This window comes from Musa acuminata, chromosome BXJ2-1 (assembly GCF_036884655.1).
Source record: "Musa acuminata AAA Group cultivar baxijiao chromosome BXJ2-1, Cavendish_Baxijiao_AAA, whole genome shotgun sequence".
Taxonomy (NCBI): domain Eukaryota; kingdom Viridiplantae; phylum Streptophyta; class Magnoliopsida; order Zingiberales; family Musaceae; genus Musa; species Musa acuminata.
In genome coordinates this window covers 26,368,541-26,382,676 of record NC_088338.1, presented here as the reverse complement: position 1 = coordinate 26,382,676, position 14,136 = coordinate 26,368,541, and the positions used below count along the sequence as shown (strand labels likewise).

General features: G+C 41.7%; 1 pseudogene; it reads right to left on the bottom strand.

Moving 5' to 3' along the window:
• Positions 1-12,345: 12,345 nt before the first annotated feature.
• Positions 12,346-12,466, bottom strand: LOC135599533 (5S ribosomal RNA; annotated as a pseudogene).
• Between the last annotated feature and the right edge of the window lie 1,670 nt (positions 12,467-14,136).

Below are 14,136 nucleotides of genomic sequence, written 5' to 3'. Positions count from 1 at the left end.
GTTTCGAGCATCTCTTTTATAATCCTTTCTATTTCATCCTTCTGGAGATGTGGATACTGATATGGCTGAGCATTTGCTGAAGATTTGCCTGGAAGAATCATTATACAATGATCATGCCGACAGGTAAAAGGTAGGTTGCGCGGTTCATCAAATATATTTGAAAATTCAGCAAGCAAAGGAAGTAGATTTGGATCTTCAAATTCTGTTGGCTCTCCCTTAGTTTGCTGCTCAAGTTGTACCAAAAAGTCGCTGCATGCTTTATGCAAAACATTCTCCATTTGTTGTGTGCAAATCGTTGTTATGTCGCCCCCACGTTTCCCGTGCAATGTCACCTGTTTCTCCTTACTGTAAAATTTCATAATTAGTTTCATAAAATTCCAAGAAATATCACCTAATATCGTCAACCATTTAATTCTGAGCATGGCCTCATGATTGTTAAGAGGGAGAAGGAAGAAATCTGTAATTATCTCTTGGTCCTGCAGCAATAGTTTCTCCTGCAAGCGCCTATGATCACAATTCAAAATTCGTCCGTCGGTGACCTTAACATCAAACCTGCAGCGATTCTCGATAGGTAATGATATCCGAACAGCAAGCTTACTATTTAGGAAGTTAGTAGTACTACCCGTGTCGATGAGAACAGTGATTGGTTGTTGTTTGAGAAGGCCTCCAATTTTCATCGTTTGCGGGTTTGAGTAGCTAGCTAGTGTATGTACCGTAACTTCGGTCGATTGTGGCTCTTCTTCTGTATCTTCTTCTTCATGTTCAAGGCTCTCTTTTGGATGTTCAATGACCGCTTCTTCTATCGGTTCAATCATAAGAAGTCCCCCTTTACTACAGCGATGCTCACGGCTCCACGGCTCGTCACAATGCCAACATAACCCCTTCGCATATCGCTCCCGAAGCTCTTCTCTTGTTAACCTCTTTAGTGTAGGGACTTGGTCGACAGTAGGGGGGGATAAGGGCTTCAATATTACTGGTTGAGGAGAGACCCTAGTCCTCCGAGCTTCATGGTTCAATTGCTCCTCTTGATGTCGTGCGAAAGAGATGGCTGCCATAAGCGTATACGGTTGTCGCGCTTTAACTTCTCCTCGGATCTCCGGCTTCAAGCCCTCAATGAAGGTCCACAATAGCTGTTTTTGAGACCAATCATGAGTTTGATTAGATAACCTTTCAAACCTGGTTTGGTACTCCTGAATGGTGGAGGTTTGTTGGATCTTTGCTAGTTGTTCGTCAATATTCTAATAATCGGTTGGTCTGAAGCGAATCAGCAGTCCTTCTTTGAATTATCGCCATGAAAGGACTCCATAAGTATGTTCAAACCAGTCAAACCACTATATAGCATCCCCTTCAAGATGTATAGCTGCAATTTTCACCATAGATACATCCGCGGTTTTGTGGTACCGAAAATATCGCTCCGCGTGCGAAATCCAACCAATCGGGTCTCCTTCTTCCCATCTAGGGAAGTCCACTCTCATGCATGGATAGTTGGGGTTGGTCATAGAGCCTACCCTCCCTTGGAAGTCATCTCTTCGGGCTTGGTGTGATTGGGCAAAGCTCTCTCCTTGATATGATTTCTTCGAGCTTAGTGGTCGGCCCAATTTGAGTTCGGTAAAGAGCGTTCGAATCTTATCCTCCATTCGCGCCTCCAAGGCTTCGAATTTAGCATTGATTGCCTCCTTAGATGCCATAGTATATGGCCCCAAATCAATGATGTTAAGATCTCTCTTTTGCTGTTGGGTTAAAGGCGTGTATAGGTTGAGAGAAGTGATGGTCGAAAGTGTTGGTGGATTGGTGGATGTAGGCTGCGGTTTAGGCTTGTTTTGTGGCAGTTTTGGGTGCAGTTTGAGGGTGTGGTTTGGTAGAGTTTTAGGGCTGTGGATGAAAGTTTTGGATCTGTGGTAGATGGTAGCAAAGGTTTGACAGAAATCCGTAGAAGTTGCAGCAAGTATGTGCTGTCTTGTAAGAGTAGAATTGCCGTCGAAGAAACAACGGTTTCTCGACGTAATTTCCACCAAAAACTTGAGAGAATTGAGGAGGGAATTGTTAGGACTCTAGCTTGGAGAGTCCTAATTGAGAGGGACAATCATGTAAAAATGTTAGGACTCTAACTAGGAGAGTCCTAATTGAGAGGGACATTCTGTTAGGACTCTAGCTAGGAGAGTCCTAATTGTGAGGGGCATTCATGTAGGAGAATTTTTCTTAGATAAGAATTAGGAGTTGTAAGGGAATAGGAGTCTTGAGTAGGAGTCCTATTAGGAGTTGGTTAGAAGTAAGAGTCTTAAGTAGGAGTCCTATTAGGAGTTAGGGTTTAGAAGCCCTATAAATAGCCATGTATTCCTTCTCTTTTCTTAAGCAATAGATGAATCTTTTCTGGAGCCTTTGAGCAGCAACTTGGAGGGAGGAACCCCTATAGAGTTCCAAGGAGGCCGATCCCCTAAAGAGATCAACCCCAAGTTTAGAATCTGCAAGGGTTCTAACACCTGGTATCAGAGCAGCGTTCTTGGCATCTCGTTGCCCTTCCACAGCCATCCATCAACCCTCTACAACCATCCAAAGCAATTCCCACAATTGCTTAAAAGATCGTCACCGAATTCCGTCATCATCTCCACCACCACGGATCATCCTTTGATCTCCCCGTGAATTGCAACAGGTTCTGGTTTCCTACCTTACTGCTGCTGCAATTTAGTTATCCTTATTCGAAAATCCAAAAAAAAAAATCGTTCCTATATTGCTGCATAAACTTTTCGTCACAAAGTTTTCATCTCTACGACGAAAGATACATTGCAGAATTCCAGCCGCATAGTACCATCTGTTTGATCTTGCTACTATGCTTTTTCTATCCAAATTTCTATGAAATTTTTATGACATCTTTGACACTTCTTAACAGTGGATTTCCCTTTGGTTTCATCAAAAAATTCTCAATATAAACTATTGATCTTTTATGTCCAATCTGCTGCACTTGAATTGCAGAATTCAAGCCGCATAGCACCATCTGTTTGATCTTGCTACTGTGCTTTTTCTATCCAAATTTCTACGAAATTTTTATGACATCTTTGACACTTCCTAACAGTATATTTTCCTTTGGTTTCATCGAAAAATTCTTAATATAAACTACCGATCTTTTATGTCCAACCTGCTGCACTTGAAAATCTATGCTGCAGAAAATTTCAGCTGCATATCGTTGCCTTAACCCATCTATTTGCAATCTTTTTTGAATAAAATTTCTTATACACTTCATAGATCATCTTGGCTTCCATCTAAGATTGATCTATTAAGAAATTCATCTCTAAAAACGATTTTATGTTGCTGCAAATTTTCATCGTACCCCACTGAAATTTTTCGACGATAATTCTGCAATTGCAACTTGCACCAATTTCCTTGTTGTTATACTGCCGAAATTTTCTTGATTAAATTAGATATCCTTGCTGTCATATAAACTGTGACTTTGCTATCAATTCCCTCCTCAATTTTCTCAAGTTTTTGGTGGAAATTACGTCGAGAAACCGTTGTTTCTTCGACGACAATTCTACTCTTACAAGACAGCACATACTTGCTGCAACTTCCACGGATTTCTGTCAAACCTTTGCTACCATCTACCACAGATCCAAAACTTTCATCCACAACCCTAAAACTCTACGAAACCACACCCTCAAACTGCACCCAAAATAGCCACAAAACAAGCCTAAATCGTAGCCTACATCCACCGATCCACCAACCCTTTCGACCATCACTTCTCTCAACCTATACATGCCTTTAACCTAACAACAAAAGAGAGATCTTAACATCATAGATTTGGAGGCATATACTATGGCATCTAAGGAGGCAATCGATGCTAAATTCGAAGCCTTGGAGGCGCGAATGGAGGATAAGATTCGGATGCTCTTTACCGAACTCAGATTGGGCCGACCACTAAGCCCGAAGAAATCACATCAAGGAGAGAGCTTTGCCCAATAACACCAACCCCAAAGATATGACTTCTAAGAGAGGGGAAGCTCTATGACCAACCCCAACTATCCATGCATGAGAGTGGACTTCCCTAGATGGGAAGAAGGAGACCCCAAAGATATTTTCGGTACCACAAAACCGCGGATGTATCTATGGTGAAAATTACAGCTATACATCTTGAAGGGGATGCTATTCAGTGGTTTGACTGGTTTGAACATACTTATGGAGTCCTTTCATGGCGACAATTCAAAGAAGAACTGCTGATTCGCTTCAAACCAACCGATTACGAGAATATTGACGAACAACTAGCAAAGATCCGCATCTTATAGATCCCACAGCAATGGGTTAATTGGATTCAATCTTGCTTGGAAACTCCAAAGTTTTCGATACTCTTTAATGGCTCACCTATTGGTTTTTTTGGGAGCACGAATGGCATCCGACAAGGTGATCCACTCTCTCCGTATCTCTTTACTATTGCGATGGAAGGACTTAGCTGTATGTTGGAACATGCAGTCTTAAATGGCAGCATAAAGGTACCCAATGCTGGCTCTATTCATATATCACATATAACATTTGCAGATGATTTACTTATCTTTCTCCAAAATGATCCAACTTCAGTAAAGAACCTGGCTACTATTATGAATGACTTTGGTATAGTTTCTGGACTTCAGTTAAATCATGCGAAAAGTAAAGTATATATGAGCCCTTACGTTGAGAATAAGGTCTTTATTGCACAAACTTTGGGGGTTAGTGAGGGAAGCCTGCCAGTTCCTTATTTGGGTCTCCCGCTCATATCCACAGGCATTCACAAAACCCACTGTCAGCCTATCCTACAAAAAATAAAGAATAGAATTTCTTCTTGGAAAAATAGGCTTCTATCAAAAGCAGGACGACTCGAACTCATCCGTTCTGTATTGCACTCCCACTCTATATATTGGTGTAATGCATTTCTTCTGCCTGCTGGACTTCTCCAAGATATTGAACGGTTATTAATGAACTTCTTCTGGAATGGCACAAATGATAAGGCAATGCATATGGTAAATTAGGATAGCATTTGCAAACCGAAAGATGAAGGGGGGCTAAACTTGAGAAATACTAGAGATTGGAATCAAGCATGCCTGGTACAACAATTGTGGGATCTTTTGCAAAACAAATGTTCCTTATGGTCACAATGGGTTTCTGCTAGGTATCTTTCAAAGGAATCAATCTGGGAAATTTCAACAAGAACATACCACTCTTCAGCTTGGAAAGGAATTTTAAAGGCAAGGAATTGGCTAATCAAACACATTTCTTATGCAATCTCTTCTGGAACTAGTACTAATATGTGGTACGATCCTTGGGTGAATGGGAAGAGTATATTTCAATTATATGGCGATAGAATACGAAAAGATCTTGGGGCTCCCAAAGATTGGAAGGTTTCCGAGTTCATTGCTAACGGTACCTGGTGTCTCCCTAATCCTATTTCTCCCGAAATGTTATCACTTTGGCCGACTATCATAGCTATTCCAATCAGGAACAACTCTTCAGATATACTTATTTGGCCTCATGACAATGGCAAATTTAGTGCCACATCCGTATGGAATCAAATTAGACAAAGAAATAACAAGTGGGTCCCAAGCAGTTGGACATGGGATCGACCGGGATCACAAAGACACTCCTTATGTACATGGCAGGCCCTTCTCAATAAACTACCTACAATAGACAATATGAAAAGAAGAGGTATCTATCATGTTAACCGATGCTCCCTTTGTTTGCAACAAGAAGAAACTGTTGACCACCCTTATTTTGCTTGTAATTATACAAAATGGATATGGAAGGAGATTCTCCAGTGATTTGAACTCAATAGACTGCCGTAACCAAACTTGCACCAAGAACTAGGCGACCTTATGCAATGTTTCTCAAGAAAAGGGCCACTTACACAACTGGCAAAGGTTACTTTCAGATGCGCTATTTGGTGGATGTGGAAGGAGAGATGTAATAGAATCTTTGAATGTCAACACACAAACAATGCTCAGCTCTTGAAAGAGATTATTAGAGACTCAAGATCCTGTATGGAGCATGATCTCAAAATCGAGCACTTCACCCGAAGAGAAAAAGATATTTTTATCAAATTTAATTTTGCTATTAGCTAAAGATCTTGGGAATGATGTCAAATAATGTACCCACAGGTAGTTATAGTCTACAGCATGTGTAGTCATAACTATCGCATTCGCACTCTATGAGTTAATTGGCTTTGTCTATGACTTGTATAGATAAAGCTATTTGTAGAATCTTTACACATAATCAATTTACTTTTACTTACCAAAAAACTAGCAAAGATCCGACAAACCTCCACCATTCAGGAGTACAAAACCAGGTTTGAAAGGTTATCTAATCAAAATCATGATTGGTCTCAAAAATAGCTATTGAGGACCTTCAATGAGGGCGCTTGAAGCCGGAGTTCCGAGGAGAAGTTAAAGCGCGACAACCGTATACGCTTATGGCAGCCATCTCTTTCGCACGACATCAAGAGGAGCAATTGAACCATGAAGCTCAGAGGACTAGGGTCGCTCCTCAACCAGTAATATTGAAGCCCTCAGCCCCCCCTACTGTCGACCAACTCCCTATACCAAAGAGGTTAACAAGAGAAGAGTTTTGGGAGCGATATGCGAAGGGGTTATGTTGGCATTGTGATGAGCCGTGGAGCCGTGAGCATCACTGTAGTAAAGGGGGACTTCTTATGATTGAACCGATAGAAGAAGAGTCATTGAACATCCAAAAGAGAGCCTTGAACATGAAGAAGAAGATGCAGAAGAAGAGCCACAACCGACCGAAGTTACGGTACATACACTAGCTAGCTACTCAAACCCGCAAACGATGAAAATTGGAGGCCTTCTCAAACAACAACCAATCACTGTTCTCATCGACACGGGCACTACTACTAACTTCCTAAATAGTAAGCTTGCTGTTCGGATATCATTACCTATCGAGAATCGCTGCAGGTTTGATGTTAAGGTCACCGACGGACGGATTTTGAATTGTGATCATAGGCGCTTGCAGGAGAAACTATTGCTGCAGGACTAAGAGATAATTGCAGATTTCTTCCTTCTCCCTCTTAACAATCATGAGGCCACGCTCAGAATTAAATGGTTGACGATATTAGGTGATATTTCTTGGAATTTTATGAAACTAATTATGAAATTTTACAGTAAGGAGAAACAGGTGACATTGCACGGGAAACGTGGGGGCGACATAACAATGATTTGCACACAACAAATAGAGAACGTTTTGCATAAAGCATGCAGCGGCTTTTTGGTACAACTTGAGTAGCAAACTAAGGGAGAGCCAATAGAATTTGAAGATCCAAATCTACTTCCTTTGCTTGCTGAATTTTCAAATATATTTGACGAACCGCGCAACCTACCTCTTACCTATCGGCATGATCATTGTATAATGATTCTTCCAGGCAAATCTTCAGCAAATGCTCAGCCATATCAGTATCCACATCTCCAGAAGGATGAAATAGAAAGGATTATAAAAGAGATGCTCGAAACAAGAGTTATTCGGCCAAGTTGCAACCTCTACTCTTCGCTGGTGCTACTTGTACGCAAGAAGGACGGAACAAGGCGAATATGTGTTGATTACCGAGCTCTCGATGGCATAATCATCAAGGACAAATACTTTATTCCAATAGTAGATGAATTGCTAGATGAAAGGGAGCACAAATCTTTACAAAGCTGGACCTTTGATCCGGGTATCATCAAATACGAGCATACGAAGAAGACATATGAAAAACCACCTTTTGAACACACAACAACCACGAATTTTTGCTTTCTTCAACAAAAGGAGGAATATCTTGGGCATATCATATCAGAGGAAGGTGTGGCAGTGGACCCCTTCAAAATTGGAGCAATGCAAAACTGGCCGACCTCGAGAAACATAAAATTGCTACATGGCTTTCTGGGTTTAACAGGCTACTACCGCAAGTTCATGAAAAACTATGGAAAGATCAGTGCACCACTTAATTCCTTACTAGAAAAAGATGTCTTCCAATGGTTGGACAGAGCCTCCGCTGCCTTCAACAAACTTAAGGCAGCCATGACGACGATGCCGGTGCTAACACTACCAGATTTCAACCGACCCTTCATTATTGAGGCCGACACATCTGGAGTCAGAATTGGAGCCATTCTCATGCAAGATGGTCGACCACTCACATACACTAGCAAGGCATTATCTCCCTCCGATCAAAATATGTCAACATATGATAAGGAGATGCTCGCCATTGTGCGCGCAGCAACGAGGTGGAGATTGTACTTGATCAGGCGATACTTTCAAATCAAGACCTACCATAAAAGTCTAAAATATCTCTTGGAGTAGAAGATATCTTCCCCCGAGCAGCAAAAATGGGTAACAAAACTTCTTGGATTTGATTTTGAAATAACTTACAAAAAGGGGAAAGAGAATGTTCTTGCAGATGCGCTTTCGCAACTACTTGAGCAAGTAGAAGTTTCGATCGTTTCACTTCCGACCAGCGACTTCCTTGAGGATATTAAGATGGAATGGCAGGAAGATTCAGATACTAGTAAGATTATAAAAAAATTAGAGGAAGCACCAAGCCCCATGGCTCATTACAATTGGGACTCAAAAGAATTACACTATAAGGGACGCATTGTGCTTGTGACAAATTCTACTTGCATCTTCAATAGCATATTTTGGACAAAGTTATTCTATATGCAGGGTACTAAATTGAAAAGGAGTACGACATATCACCCACAAACCAACAGCCAATCGGAAGTTTTAAACAGGTGCTTGGAGACAGCCCAAAGCCACCCACCAAATATGACTACCCAAAGAGAACTCCAGACCCAGCCAAGTGCCATTATTGATCGACGGATCGTGACTCGACGACGACGACCCACTAATGAAGTGCTAATACAGTGGGCGAACCTACCAAAAGAAGATGCCACTTGGGAGAACTATGACGACTTGAAGATCAAATTCCCAGAATTCATGAATCATCAGCCTCGAGGACAAGGCTGATTTGAAGAGGGCGGGTCTGTTAGGACTCTAGCTTGGAGAGTCCTAATTGAGAGGGACAATCATGTAAAAATGTTAGGACTCTAGCTAGGAGAGTCCTAATTGAGAGGGACATTCTGTTAGGACTCTAGCTAGGAGAGTCCTAATTGTGAGGGGCATTCCTGTAGGAGAATTTTTCTTAGAGAAGAATTAGGAGTTGTAAGGGAATAGGAGTCTTGAGTAGGAGTCCTATTAGGAGTTGGTTAGAAGTAAGAGTCTTAAGTAGGAGTCCTATTAGGAGTTAGGGTTTAGAAGCCCTATAAATAGCCATGTATTCCTTCTCTTTTCTTAAGCAATAGATGAATCTTTTCTGCAGCCTTTGAGCAGCAACTTGGAGGGAGGAACCCCTATAGAGTTCCAATGAGGCCGATCCCCTAAAGAGATCAACCCCAAGTTTAGAATCTGCAAGGGTTCTAACAGGAAATGATAGCAAAATCACAGTTTATATAACAGCAACGATATCTAATTTAATCAAGAAAATTTCGGCAGTATAACAGCAAAGAAATTGGTGCAAGTTGCAATTGCAGAATTATTGTCGAAAAATTTCAGCGGGTTACGATGAAAATTTGCAGCAACATAAAATCGTTTTTAGAGATGAATTTCTTAATAGATCAATCTTAGATAGAAGCCAAGATGATATATGAAGTCTATAAGAAATTTCATTCAAAAAAGATTGCAAATAGATGGGTTAAGGCAACGATATGCAGCTGAAATTTTCTGCAACATAGATTTTCTAGTGCAGCAGATTGGACATAAAAGATCAGTAGTTTATATTGAGAATTTTTCGATGAAACCACAGGGAAATATACTATTATGAAGTGTCAAAGATGTCATAAAAATTTCGTAGAAATTTGGATAGAAAAAGCACAGTAGGAAGATCAAACAGATGGTGCTATGCGGCTTGAATTCTGCAATTCAAGTGTAGCAGATTGGACATAAAAGATCAGTAGTTTATATTGAGAATTTTTTGATGAAACCAAAGGGAAATCCACTATTAGGAAGTGTCAAAGATGTCATAAAAATTTCGTAGAAATTTGGATAGAAAAAGCACAGTAGCAAGATCAAACAGATGGTGCTATGCGGTTGGAATTCTGCAATATAAGAACGATTTTTTTTTTTTAATTTTCGAATAAGGATAACTAAATTGCAGCAGCAGTAAGGTAGGAAACCAGAACCTGTTGCAATTCACGGGGAGATCGAAGGATGATCCACGGTGGTGGAGATGATGGCGGAATTCGGTGACGATCTTTTAAGCAATTGTGGGAATTGCTTTGGATGGTTGTAGAGGGTTGATGGATGGCTGTGGAAGGGCAGCGAGACGCCAAGAACGCTGCTCTGATACCAGGTGTTAGAACCCTTGTAGATTCTAAACTTGGGGTTGATCTCTTTAGGGGATCGACCTCCTTGGAACTCTATAGGGGTTCCTCCCTTCAAGTTGCTGCTCAAAGGCTGCAGAAAAGATTCATCTATTGCTTAAGAAAAGAGAAGGAATACATGGCTATTTATAGGGCTTCTAAACCCTAACTCCTAATATGACTCCTACTTTAGACTCTTACTTCTAACCAACTCCTAATAGGACTCCTACTCAAGACTCCTATTCCCTTACAACTCCTAATTCATCTCTAAGAAAAAATCTCCTACATGAATGCCCCTCACAATTAGGACTCTCCTAGCTAGAGTCCTAACAGAATGTCCCTCTCAATTAGGACTCTCCTAGCTAGAGTCCTAACATTTTTACATGAATGTCCCTCTCAATTAGGACTCTCCAAGCTAGAGTCCTAACAGTACTACTCTCTCTAAAGCACGGTTAACTTCGGAGTTCTGTTGGGATCCGGTGCTTTAGTGCTGGCATTATCACACCCGTTTCGTGTGCTTCGTCCCTCGCCTATGTGCACGTCGCGGCCGGCGCATTAACGTACGGAGCCTCTTGCCCGTCACAAAACCGTCGGCGCTTTCTCGAACGTTCATGAAATCCCTATTGCAAGCTCTCTCCGAGCCCTATCCCAACGATTGCTTATCGGTCATGGCAAGCGCGCGTTGAAACCATCGACACTTTGTAGAATGATCTCCGAATCGCTATTGTGACCCCAATCTTGAAAGCTCTCTCCGAGCCCCACGATACTGACTACGTAGCGGACACGGTAAATTCCGAGCCCCAAAACAATCGTCTCGGAGGTCTACGGGAGATGTTTCGTATCTTGGGACGCAAAAAGGAGTGAAACACGAGGACTTCCCAAGGGGTCACCCATCCTAGTACTACTCTCTCCAAAGTCGGCGCTTAACTTCAGAGTTATGTTGGGATCCGGTGCTTTAGTGCTGCCATTATCACACCCGTTTCGCGTGCTTCGTCCCTCGCCTATGTGCACGTCACGGCCGGCGCATCAACTTACGGAGCCTCTTGCCTGTTACAAAACCGTCGGCGCTTTCTCGAACGTTCACGAAATCTCTATTGCAAGCCCTCTCCGAGCCCTAGCTCAACGACTGCGTATCTGACACGACAGTGTCTAATTTACTACAATCTGATTATATGAACCTTGATTATGATCTAGTATCTTTTTTAGTCAATAATGATGCCTCATAATCTTTATCTCAGCACACTAAGAAATGACAGCTCATCAGCATATTCTCTGCATAAAGTTAAAGTTGTTTCAAGGTGCTTTTCTTCAAGACAAAGGAATGCATTAAAGGAGTTGGTTGGCAGCTGTGAACATTTTCTTCATTACCAATGAGTGCATTAAAATAGTTGGTTAGAAGCTGTAAACACATAATTTCGAAATTCCCTATGCATGAAGGGTTGTTTCATGCACTAGTATTTATTTTGGTATTTAGGACTTAGAAAGGTTTTTAGAGAAAACTGAGGATATTGGCAGAAGCTCTCTTGGAGTGCTCTTTTGAACTCTGTATCTCTTGGATGCGTCATTGAGTGATGAGTCTTTCGCTTTCAGTTCTGTATCCTTGTTTATTATCATTAGGGTGGTGATCTTCTGTATCCCTTTTGATTTTTAAACTTGGTGGTGAGCTATATATCGTTTTATCGAAGTTTCTTCAAAAGTGCGTTCCTTGCCTTTTGTGACATTTTCTATCTGAACAACTGTTATATCGGTTTTCTATCGACATCCATTCTGCAATTTTACCCTCCCGGTATCAGTATCGGTCACGGCAAGTGCGCGTCGAAACCATCGGCACTTTCTAGAACGATCTCAGAATCGCTATTGTGACCCCAATCCGGAAAGCTTTCTCCGAGCCCCACGATACTGACAGTGTAGCGGTCACGGCAAATTCCGAGCCCAAAAACAATCGTCTCGGAGGTCTACGGGAGATGTTTCGTATCTCGGGACGCAAAAAGGAGTGAAACACGAGGACTTCCCAGGGGGTCACCCATCCTAGTACTACTCTCTCTAAAGTCGGCGCTTAACTTCGGAGTTTTGTTGGGATCCGGTGCTTTAGTGCTGGCATTATCGCACCCGTTTCGCGTGCTTCGTCCCTCGCATATGTGCACGTCGCGGTCGGCGCATCAACGTCTGGAGCCTCTTGCCCGTCACGAAACCGTCGGCGCTTTCTCGAACGTTCACGAAATCCCTATTACAAGCTCTCTCCGAGCCCTAGCCCGACGACTGCGTATCGGTCACGGTAAGCGCGCGTCGAAACCATCGGCACTTTCTAGAACGATCTCGGAATCGCTATTGTAACCCCAATCCGGAAAGCTCTCTCCGAGCCCCACGATACTGACCGCGTAGCGATCACGGCAAATTCTCAGCCCCAAAACAATCGTCTCGGAGGTCTACGGGAGATGTTTCGTATCTCGGGATGCAAAAAGGAGTGCAACACGTGGACTTCCCAGGGGGTCACCCATCCAGGGGGAGATTGACACGGGAGTGTCTAATTTACTATAATCTGATTATATGAGCCTTGATTATGATCTAGTATCTTTTTCAGTCAATAATGATGCCTCATAATCTTTATCTCAGCACACTAAGAAATGACAGCTCATCAGCATATTCTCTGCACAAAGTTAAAGTTGTTTCAAGGTGCTTTTCTTCAAGACAAAGGAATGCATTAAAGGAGTTGGTTGGCAGCTGTGAACATTTCTTCATTACCAATGAGTGCATTAAAATAGTTGGTTAGAAGCTGTAAACACATAATTTCGAAATTCCCTATGCATGAAGGGTTGTTTCATGCACTAGTATTTATTTTGGTGTTTAGGACTTAGAAAGGTTTTTAGAGAAAACTGAGGATATTGGCAGAAGCTCTCTTGGAGTGCTCTTTTGAACTCTGTATCTCTTGGATGCGTCCTTGAGTGGTGAGTCTTTCGCTTTCAGTTCTGTATCCTTGTTTATTATCATTAGGGTGGTAATCTTCTGTATCCCTTTTGATTTTTAAACTTGGTGGTGAGCTATATATCGTTTTATCGAAGTTTCTTCAAAAGTGCGTTCCTTGCCTTTTGTGACATTTTCTATCTGAACAACTGTTATATCGGTTTTCTATCGACATCCATTCTGCAATTTTACCCTCCCGGTATCAGTTTGGTATCAGAGCTAAAGGCTAGAGATCATGGCAAGGCGGAATGGAAAAGGTGTAGTTGGTGAAGGTAGCGACCATGGTGATGACGTTGAGTCGTTGAGGCTGCAGCTACAAAAATTGCTGCATAGCCTACAAGAAAAAAATGAGATAATCGATGAACTTCAAAGTAGACATAACAAACATGAAAATGAAGCTCGAGAGTTTACTTCTGATGATGATACACTTCTTCCAAGGGAGTCAAGAAGATGTCGGAGCAGAAATGAAGTCCAAGACGAGTGGCAGAATAAATATAATCCCAGATTTGATATTCCAGAATTTGATGGGAAAATAAATGTTGATGACTTTATCGATTGGCTTAATACAGTAGAAAGAATCTTCGATTTTCATGAACCCCCAGAACAAAAGAAGGTCAAACTTGTGGCACTCAAACTCAGGCGGAATGCATCTTTTTGGTGGGAAAATCTGAAGAAACAAAGAGAACGTGAGGGGAAGAGTAAGATCGTTACATGGGAGAAAATGAAAAGGGAGCTAAAGAGAAAATATTTACCTGATAATTATAGACAAGAGATCTTTATCAAAATACATGATTTCAAGCAAAAAAATCTTAGTGTGGAG